General features: G+C 37.6%; 1 long non-coding RNA gene across 1 annotated transcript; it reads right to left on the bottom strand.

Annotated features, from left to right (window-relative positions):
* Nucleotides 1-1062: 1062 nt before the first annotated feature.
* LOC132010221 (uncharacterized) lies at nucleotides 1063-5714 on the bottom strand. Its single transcript, XR_009402199.1, has 3 exons — nucleotides 5617-5714; nucleotides 4809-4889; nucleotides 1063-1130 (listed from the first exon to the last, which is right to left on the bottom strand). It is a non-coding gene; the product is annotated as an uncharacterized LOC132010221 (long non-coding RNA).
* Between the last annotated feature and the right edge of the window lie 2885 nt (nucleotides 5715-8599).

The following is an 8599-nucleotide window of genomic DNA, read 5'->3' as shown; positions in this document are numbered from 1 at the left end:
TAGCACTAGTGTGGGAAAATATCCATGTTTAAAATTCAAATAATGGTTTCTACTGAATGTGTATTGCTTTTATAGCATTGTAAAGTTGAAAAATCATCTGTTGAATCGTAACTCAGAGACTGTTGGTATTATCATTCACTGAATTACTAACAATGTGGAATACCCAGTAATAATAGCTAGCAGGTACTGCGCACTTCCTGTCTGACAGTTTCTATATTGAGTGCTTATACATGAATCTGATTTGACTTTCTCAACTATGGGAATCCGCATTTTAAACATCAAGGGTCACAGAAGTCCTAATTCTTACTCAGGGTAAGTAATGGAAAAGAAACTGAAACCTATGTCTCTGATTCCAAAGCTCTTATATTTAAAACACAACAGTAAATTGCCCACTTTATATGAACATTCTCACAGTTCAAATAGTCTGTTAGTAGCTCCAATTCCTTGACCCTGGACTCAGAGTGAGGGATGGGGGAGGTCCACAGCTGCTGTAAGACTTTCACAGTCTACATGTATCAAAAGCAGAATTTGTACACTGAATAGTGTTATACACATCCATTATGATATTTCAAGAGTAAATAAATACCAATGCGATTAGTAAAAAGTGAAGCTAATTTATTATAGACATGTTTAATTTTTCCTAAACAGTGATTTCTAAAAGTACAATTTTTATCCTTATGGGAAGTGAAAGAAGTTTTAGTATTAAATAGATATCATCAGATTCCAGGTCACTGTATAACTCCAGGGGTGCCATTTCCTGGACCCCTATGTGAATAAGGTCCCATGGAGTTTTGTAATGCAAGTTGTACTACTGTATGTGTCCAAATTCAAAATCTGAATTTTATTGAAATGAGTATTGAAAAATCAAACATCCTCCATTGTATTGCATGTGTTTATACCATCAAAAATGTGCCTTTGGAGATATAGTTAAGATAGTCTGACTATGAGTACCAGAAAAAAAGAAAAACACCAAAAAGAATGGTGACAAGAAAGACAAGTTTATTTCTAGGACCCTTGGGTCACTTCATGGCATCAAGGACCATGTTTCTTTCTTGTTGCTCTGCCATTCTCAGCAAGCTGCATTCTACCAAATACTGCCGAATCTCCAAGGATCATGTCCACATTCCAGACTGCAAGAAAGTGGAAAGGGTTGAAAGGGTATGCTTCTCTTTCTTTTTCTTTTTTTAATTTATTAACATTTAATGTATTATTAGCCCCAGGGCTACATGTCTGTGAATCATCAGGTTTACACACTTCACAGCACTCACCATAGCACATACCCTCCCCAATGTCCATAACCCAACCACCCTCTCCCTACCCACCTCTCCCTGGAAACCCTCAGTTTGTTTTGTGAGATTAAGAGTCTCTAATGGTTTGTCTCTCTCCTGATCCCATCTTGTTTCATTTTTTTTCCTTCCCTATCCCCCAAAGCCCCACTCTGCCTCCCAACTTCCTCATATCAGGGATCTCATATGGTAATTGTCTTTCTCTGATTGACTTATTTCACTCAGCATAATACCCTCTAGTTCCATTCATGTCATTGTAAATGGCAAGATTACATTTATTTTGATGGCTGCATAGTATTCCATTGTGTGTGTGTGTGTGTGTGTGTGTGTGTGTGTGTGTTCGCATACCACATCTTCTTTATCCATTCATCTGTTGATGGACATCGAGGTTCTTTCCATAGTTTGGCTATTGTGGGCATTGCTGATATAAACATTCAGGTGCACATGCCCCTTCGGATCACTACATTTGTATCTTTGGGGTAAATACCCAGTAGTGTGATTGCTGTGTTTTAGGGTAGCTCTATTTTCAACTTTCTGAGGAAACTCCATGTTGTTTTCCATTAAGGACACATCTTGGAAGACCTTTTGCATGTCTTATTGGTCAAAACTTAACCACATGATACAAGGCAGACTATGTGTTCTAGCAAAAACTTATTTGAGTTAGTACTTGGGAAAGGAAGTAGCGGAGAATGGATATTGGAAAAAAGTTAGCAGTCTTTCCTAAACATACTGGTTTCTCATTGTATCTTTCTTTTATTTTTTAAACTAAGGCTAGGAATCCTCTCCTAGGACTTCATATAGTACATTTTTAAGATTTGCTCATCTTTACTAGTGGTTAGCCCTAAGGATTAGGTAATAAAATAGAGTCTTTTAACATTAAACCCAATAATAAGTCTGGGCACACATTTATATACCTTCAAACTTGGTTTCCAGGGTATGGCAATATCTTACAGATATGAGAAAAGGCAGGTAATCTGTGAATGTCTGGTTGGGAGAATATTTCCCTTCCTTCTCTCTCGATTATTCAGAAAAGGACCATAGATCTTTATGTTGCCTGTATTCATGTTTGCTAGGGCTGCCATAAGAAAGTACCCAAGACTAGGTAGTTTAAACAACAGAAATTTATTTTCTCATAATTCTGGAGGCTAAAAGCCCAAGATCCAGGTGTTGGCAGGCTGGTTTCTTCTGAGGTCTCTCTCCTTATTGTACAGATGGTTGTCTTCAAATATATATTCTGAGGTGCAGGGGTTAGGACTTTTAACAAAGTTTGATTTTTTGGGGGGCGGGGCACAATTCAGCACCTTACAACTGCTCCACAGAGAATTCTTCCACAGAGAATTGCATGTTCACACTCATGCATTTCAAAACTTTGTAGTTTCCTGTTTTGCTGGCTACTTCCTCAGCTTTTCCTTCCCAGGCATGTGCTAACTCTACTTCTTTTTGTCCTCTGCTCTTCTCTGTGTAATCTTACCATTTATGGACAATTTCATTCGACCTCATCCTAGAGCTTTAGAATCCAGTGATTCTAACGTGCAGGGCAAACTCAAAGTGCCAGAGTAGGATCCCTGATGCTTCTCTCTCGATCACCCTTTCTCTGTCTCAGTACTACCTACTAACTACTACCTACTACCTACTACCTACTACTCCTGCGGTTGTTCTGAACCACAGCTTTGGAGTCATCCTGTTTTACTTCCTATTTCCTTGCATGTGCATTCAGTACAGAAAAAAAGAAAAAGCCTATTGGCTCTACCTTGAAATGTAAATTGCAGTTTCCAGCTTTCCGTTGCTCACCACTTCAAGGATTTACCATCCTAGTTTAATCGGCCATGATCTCTTTTACATAAACTATAGTCATTTCTTCCTAACTAGTCTCCATGTTCTTTTCTTTTGCTTTAATTTCCCTGTCACTCCCTACAGTCACCTTTTAAACGTATAATTCTGACTGGTGGTTACATGGTGTCTATTTTTATAAGAAGCCATTGATCTGTGTACTTCAGATGTTCTCATTTTGCTTTATGTAAATTTTTAATTCAATTTCAAGGAAATCAGAAGAAACAAGCATGGTTCACTTCATCCCTCATCCTTGCTCAGAGCTCTTCAGTGGCTGAACATTACTCTCTGAATGCTTTACAAGTTCTGTATTTTATGTCCCTCCAACTTCATTTGTTGCTCTCTGTCACTTCATCTTGTTCACGCTGGCCCTCTTGGTATTTTTTTAAATACACCAATTTAATTTTTGTCTTAAGATCTTTTCTCTCTGCCTCAAACGCTCTTCTTTTTCAAACACTGTGTCTTCTTAAATGTTACTTCCCTCCAGAAGGGCCTACCTGGGAGTACTGTATCCAATAGTATCCACCAGCCCCCAGCCCCTGCCACGTCATTCACTTCTTTCACTGCTTTCCTCACCTTCATGGAAAGGATCATTTCTGGTTATTATATCATATTTTTATTCTTTTGGTTTCTACTGTTTTCTCCACTAATAGAAAAAATGCATTGCTTAGGGCACTGTTAGTATTCAATAAGTCTTTGTTGAATCACTTAACAAAATATTTACGTGAATACAAAACTTAAAAATCACTTTAACCACAATTTTGAGGTAAATTTTGCTAAAATTTCCAAGAGAAATTCAGGATTTAAAATGTTCTCTCTTGTGCTCCAATTCTCCATTTTGTTTTGTATGCATAACTCTGGCTTAACTAGAAACTATTTTCAATTTTTTTATAATTTAGATCTAAGTTTGATCAAAATTTACTATTGTAAATTTTGTAAATTTACAAAATTACTCATTCTCGTAAACAATGAGGCAGATGCAGTTGAAGTTCATATGGCATACCCATACTTTTTCCCTAATTATTTGTAAATAGAACTTTATTAAAGGCATTTTCAAATGGAACTATGCAAACACGAATGTCCTTATTTTCTATTAACATGTGTCTCAAAATGTAGCCTATAATAAGTTTTGGGAAGCTTTAATATATTAGTCTCCCTAAATTTAAAAACAACACTCCGGAGGCCTTTATAAATCAAAGTAAAGTTTTATTAAGTGAATAGTTGGTCTCTATCTTCACTACTTTAATAATCTTTGGAAAATCTTAATTTTTTTGACCCTTCTTTTTATATGTTAAAAAAGGAATGGTTCTAAGAATAATGGTAATAACAATGAAATGAACACAGAGAAATTATATCACAAGGTAATTGTAAGGTAAAGTAAAATAGTTATGAGAGAATGTACTGTAAAGTGCAATGCTTTATAAATGCTAGAAATTTTATTTCAAATAAAAACAAAATCTATTTGTAGGTCTATCATTTGAAGCACAGTAGCCAAACAAAGAAAAATCATTATTTTAGCTCTAAAATGAGTAAACTTTGTTGAAACCGAGAGTTACAAAAAGTTTTCAGCTGGGAGTTGAGAGTCTTGATAAACATAATAAGTAATTGTGACAATAAAAGTCAATTTTATAGTCACCTTTAATTTTTTTTTTAAGTCTTAAATTTGGTTCAACTGATTTTCTAGAAACTTACCTTTGGGATCATGTTCTCAAGAACTGTCTGATTCTCAAGAGGTGTCTTTCAAAGTGTTGATGATGTACAAAATCTAACCAACTAGAAATCAATCAAAAATACCTTAATTATTTATCTGTATTTCTCACTTACCCCTGTTCTCTCCCATATATGACTACAAATCAAGTTACACTTCTTTATTTACTCAGATCATAATAACATAAGGCCCTATGCACTGTCTTGTCAGAAATTACTCCCCAGGGAGTAATCCCCCAGGGATTTTATGGATTTCTGGGAAGTTTTCCAAGATACTAACACCAAAACAAGATCCTCAGATTCTTCAACTCATGGCCTCTTTCTTGCCACCAGCCTGCTATGCCTGCTGCTGAAGATGCTTGTGAATTATGAAGTCTGCTGGACAAAGCTATCTGTGCACTGATGTCACCTCTTCCCCCATTCCCATTCTAGATGGGGCACTACTTATTAACCTGTCCAAAGTTCAATTTGGACTGCTCTTACTGGCTGCTCCAGATGGTGGCTGCTCTGGAAGCTAGGCCCTGTCTGCTCTGTGGTGACTGCCAAGGGCAATGTCCCTGCTATCCTGCTGCTGGCAAAGAGTAGAAGCTCACTGCCTCCACTCATTCCCACATTGCCCCCACATGGCCAGGAGAATGTCACCCCACTCCAGGAATCACTCCAAACCTTTCCACCCTTTGAAGTCTGTGATGGTGTTAACTTGACTAAGGGATGCCCAGATAGCTGGTAAAACTATATTTCCAGATATGTTTCTGGGAGAGATTAATCAGTAGACTGAGTAAAGAAGACTCACCCTTACGAATGTAGGCAGGCATCACGCTGTTGAGAACTCCGTAGAACAAAGCAGTGGAAGGAAAGCAATTTTTCTCTTCTTGAGCTGAGGCATCCATCTTTCCCTGTCCTTGGACACTGGAGCTCTTAGTTCTTAGATCTTAGTATCTTGGGACTTACATCAGCTGCACTCTGGCCCACATCCCAGCTCCTTCTCAGGGCTTTGGCCTCAATCTGAGAGTTAGACAATTGGCTTTCCTAGTTCACAGGCCTTTGGACTCAGACTAAATTTTTACACCAGCTGTCTTGGCTCTCCAGTTTGCAGAGGCAAACCATGGAACTGCTCAGCCTCCTAGAATTAAGCTTCTCGTGTGTGTGTGTGTGTGTGTGTTCCTATTAGTTCTGCTTCTCTAGGGGACTCCAGTTAATTAAGAGCCCTTTGGTTCCAAGTCCCAGGAAAAAGTCTCTTTTCCAACATCAGTTCAAATTCTTGCCTAATAATCTATCCCAGAATTAATTCTACCTGCCAAGATTGATAGTGAGTATATTCCTATCCTTCAGAGAGAATTCCATCTTTAGCCACCAGGTCATAGATTTGAACTATGGTTCTGATAAGGCCATTAAAAATTAATGTGAGCTTGGTAAATTTCTTAAAATCTAACTTCAGTTTTTTTTTTTTTTTATGATCATTTTGTTACCTATATTAAAACCAGACTGGTACTAAACATTTTGAAAGCTTTTAAAGTTTGAGCTGAATGACTGTCCAGGCTGAATGGAATTAATAAATCTCAGCAATGGAGTTCATTTTGTTAAGGGCTATCTGCAACTAAGTACATAACATTTTATAGTGTACATACAATTCTTTATAATTTACCCATAGACAGTAACTTCCATATGTGCTCATTTCCAGTTTTTTTACTGATTTTCAGAACATACTGGTTATAACTTAGTGATTGCATCAGACATATTTTCAATAGCAATGAACTTTAACTTGCAGATTCCTTAAGTGAAAGATATACTACAAGCATACATATTCAGAATTATTGGAGTTTATTTGATAGATGAGTGTGTATATAATGTTTGATCATTTTCTTTATAGGTTATTACCTTTTAATAGGAGAAAATGGTCTCACCTGTAAACAAATCTTGGATTGAAGTGCTCCTCATTCTTACTGCTTTGCTATTCAATAATTGTCTAAGATGTGAGAACTATCTAAATGAGAATATTATATAATAAAAATTTCTGGACTTAATTCTGTTCTCAGATGTTCAAATTCATATTGACTTTAACTCTCTGACTCAGAACATCTTTTGTATGTGATCATTCATGTACAAATGAGGCTAAGTAATTATGCAGAATATTAGCATATTTGTACACAGTGATGTGAAGTGGATTCCAGATAACCCTCTGAGCTTTTTACAAAAAAAGTGCAAAGAAACTGATATCCATTCACATACCACAAGGGAGGCTCTTTTATCTAAGAGCCATTTCTTCAAGCAAACTTTAGGATCATAATGTTCAGATGTAAATAAATACAGGGAAAGTTATAAATTCCCATACTTCACAATGTCCTTTTGTATCTAGGGGTCTGTCAGTTCAGAGTGGAAGCTCAATTTTAAGTTCTGTTTGGAGCTATGCAACACATCCTGTTATCTAGTTCAAGTTTCACGCGTTTATTTGTAAAAGAATTTGAGAACCCTAGTAAATAACTTGTCCACACTTAAGGAGCAGAACTACGTTTGAGTATCTGATGATCTTGGCCGTGGGGGGGGGGGGCAGATAATGTAAACTACAAGGAGTGCACAGGATCCTTGAGAGATTTGCTAAGGGACAAGGAGTCTCACCTACCACATTTGGTGACCTGGCCTGAAGTACAGGGGGTCAGTGATTGTAAGTGATGGTAAATACAGAGGGAGGATGCATTTGAACTCATTCTGCCCAGGTCCCCTTGCGGTTCCTATGTTGAGGTCAGAAGAAATTAATATTTCTTCTACAAAAGAAATTTTTTTTTTTTTTAGAAATTTTCTTTTTTAAAGAAAATCTTTTTTAAGATACAAAAGAAATTTTGTAGAACCTTTGCAGAAGAGGTCTGAATATTGAAAACCAGGATTCTCAACAGGGTGAAATTATAATTTGTTATCCCAAAGACGACAATGTTGAGCATCAAAGGAGGTGTTACTTATAATTACTCTGGGACAAAATGTATATTCCTGACCACTCCAGTTAAATTTGGATATGCTATACCAAACCCAATTAATATCACTGTGGGTCCTTCCTAAAGGAATAAAATTTAAGAAAAAAAAATGCTTTCCTTCTGCTAGAAGAAGAAACATGATCAAAGAGTAAGGGATGGACTCAGGCAAAAATCTCCAAGAGCCATGTGAAAGGGACCCATGGGCATGGACCCAAAGACAGATCATGAAGCCAAAGGTTTTCAAGCCATGTCTGCTGGTGCAGCAGAGTAGGCTGCAGCCCATGGAGTGGTCTATGTGAAAAACTGTAGACTGGCAGCAGTGGTACAGAGCAGCAGCCTGGGAAAGGCCTCGTGGTGGTACTGGATGGCCATGATAGCAGTCCTTAACAGCTGTAGGGCCCAGGGGAAGTCAAAGCAGAGCAGTACTATAGCATGTCTGGCAGTGAAAGATATATCACTAGGGTGACCAATGTCCTGGTAGCTTGAAATGATCCTGGCATAATCCTTAATGATGTTCCTAGAGTGGGTGGCTAACAAAATAAATGCAAAGTATCCTTCCTTTAGCTCAAGAGGGAGGCAATTTTATAGAGCAATTTATGCCTCAGTGTTTCCTGTGGATCTTACCAGGATCAGGCTGTGACCACTTGCTTAGTTCTTTCCCCTTTTCCTATTCTACCTGCCTCACTTCCTTTCAGTTTTACCCTGGAGAGCTTTCCCTCAGTAAGTCACGTACATAAATCCTTATCTTGTGTGGGTTCTTCTGGGGACTTGACCTAAGGGAATGTCATTTTACTCTCAGTAGTGTCCAGT

Source organism: Mustela nigripes, chromosome 2 (genome assembly GCF_022355385.1).
Source record: "Mustela nigripes isolate SB6536 chromosome 2, MUSNIG.SB6536, whole genome shotgun sequence".
NCBI classification, from domain to species: Eukaryota; Metazoa; Chordata; class Mammalia; order Carnivora; family Mustelidae; genus Mustela; species Mustela nigripes.
This window is presented reverse-complemented; position numbering and strand designations above follow the sequence as displayed.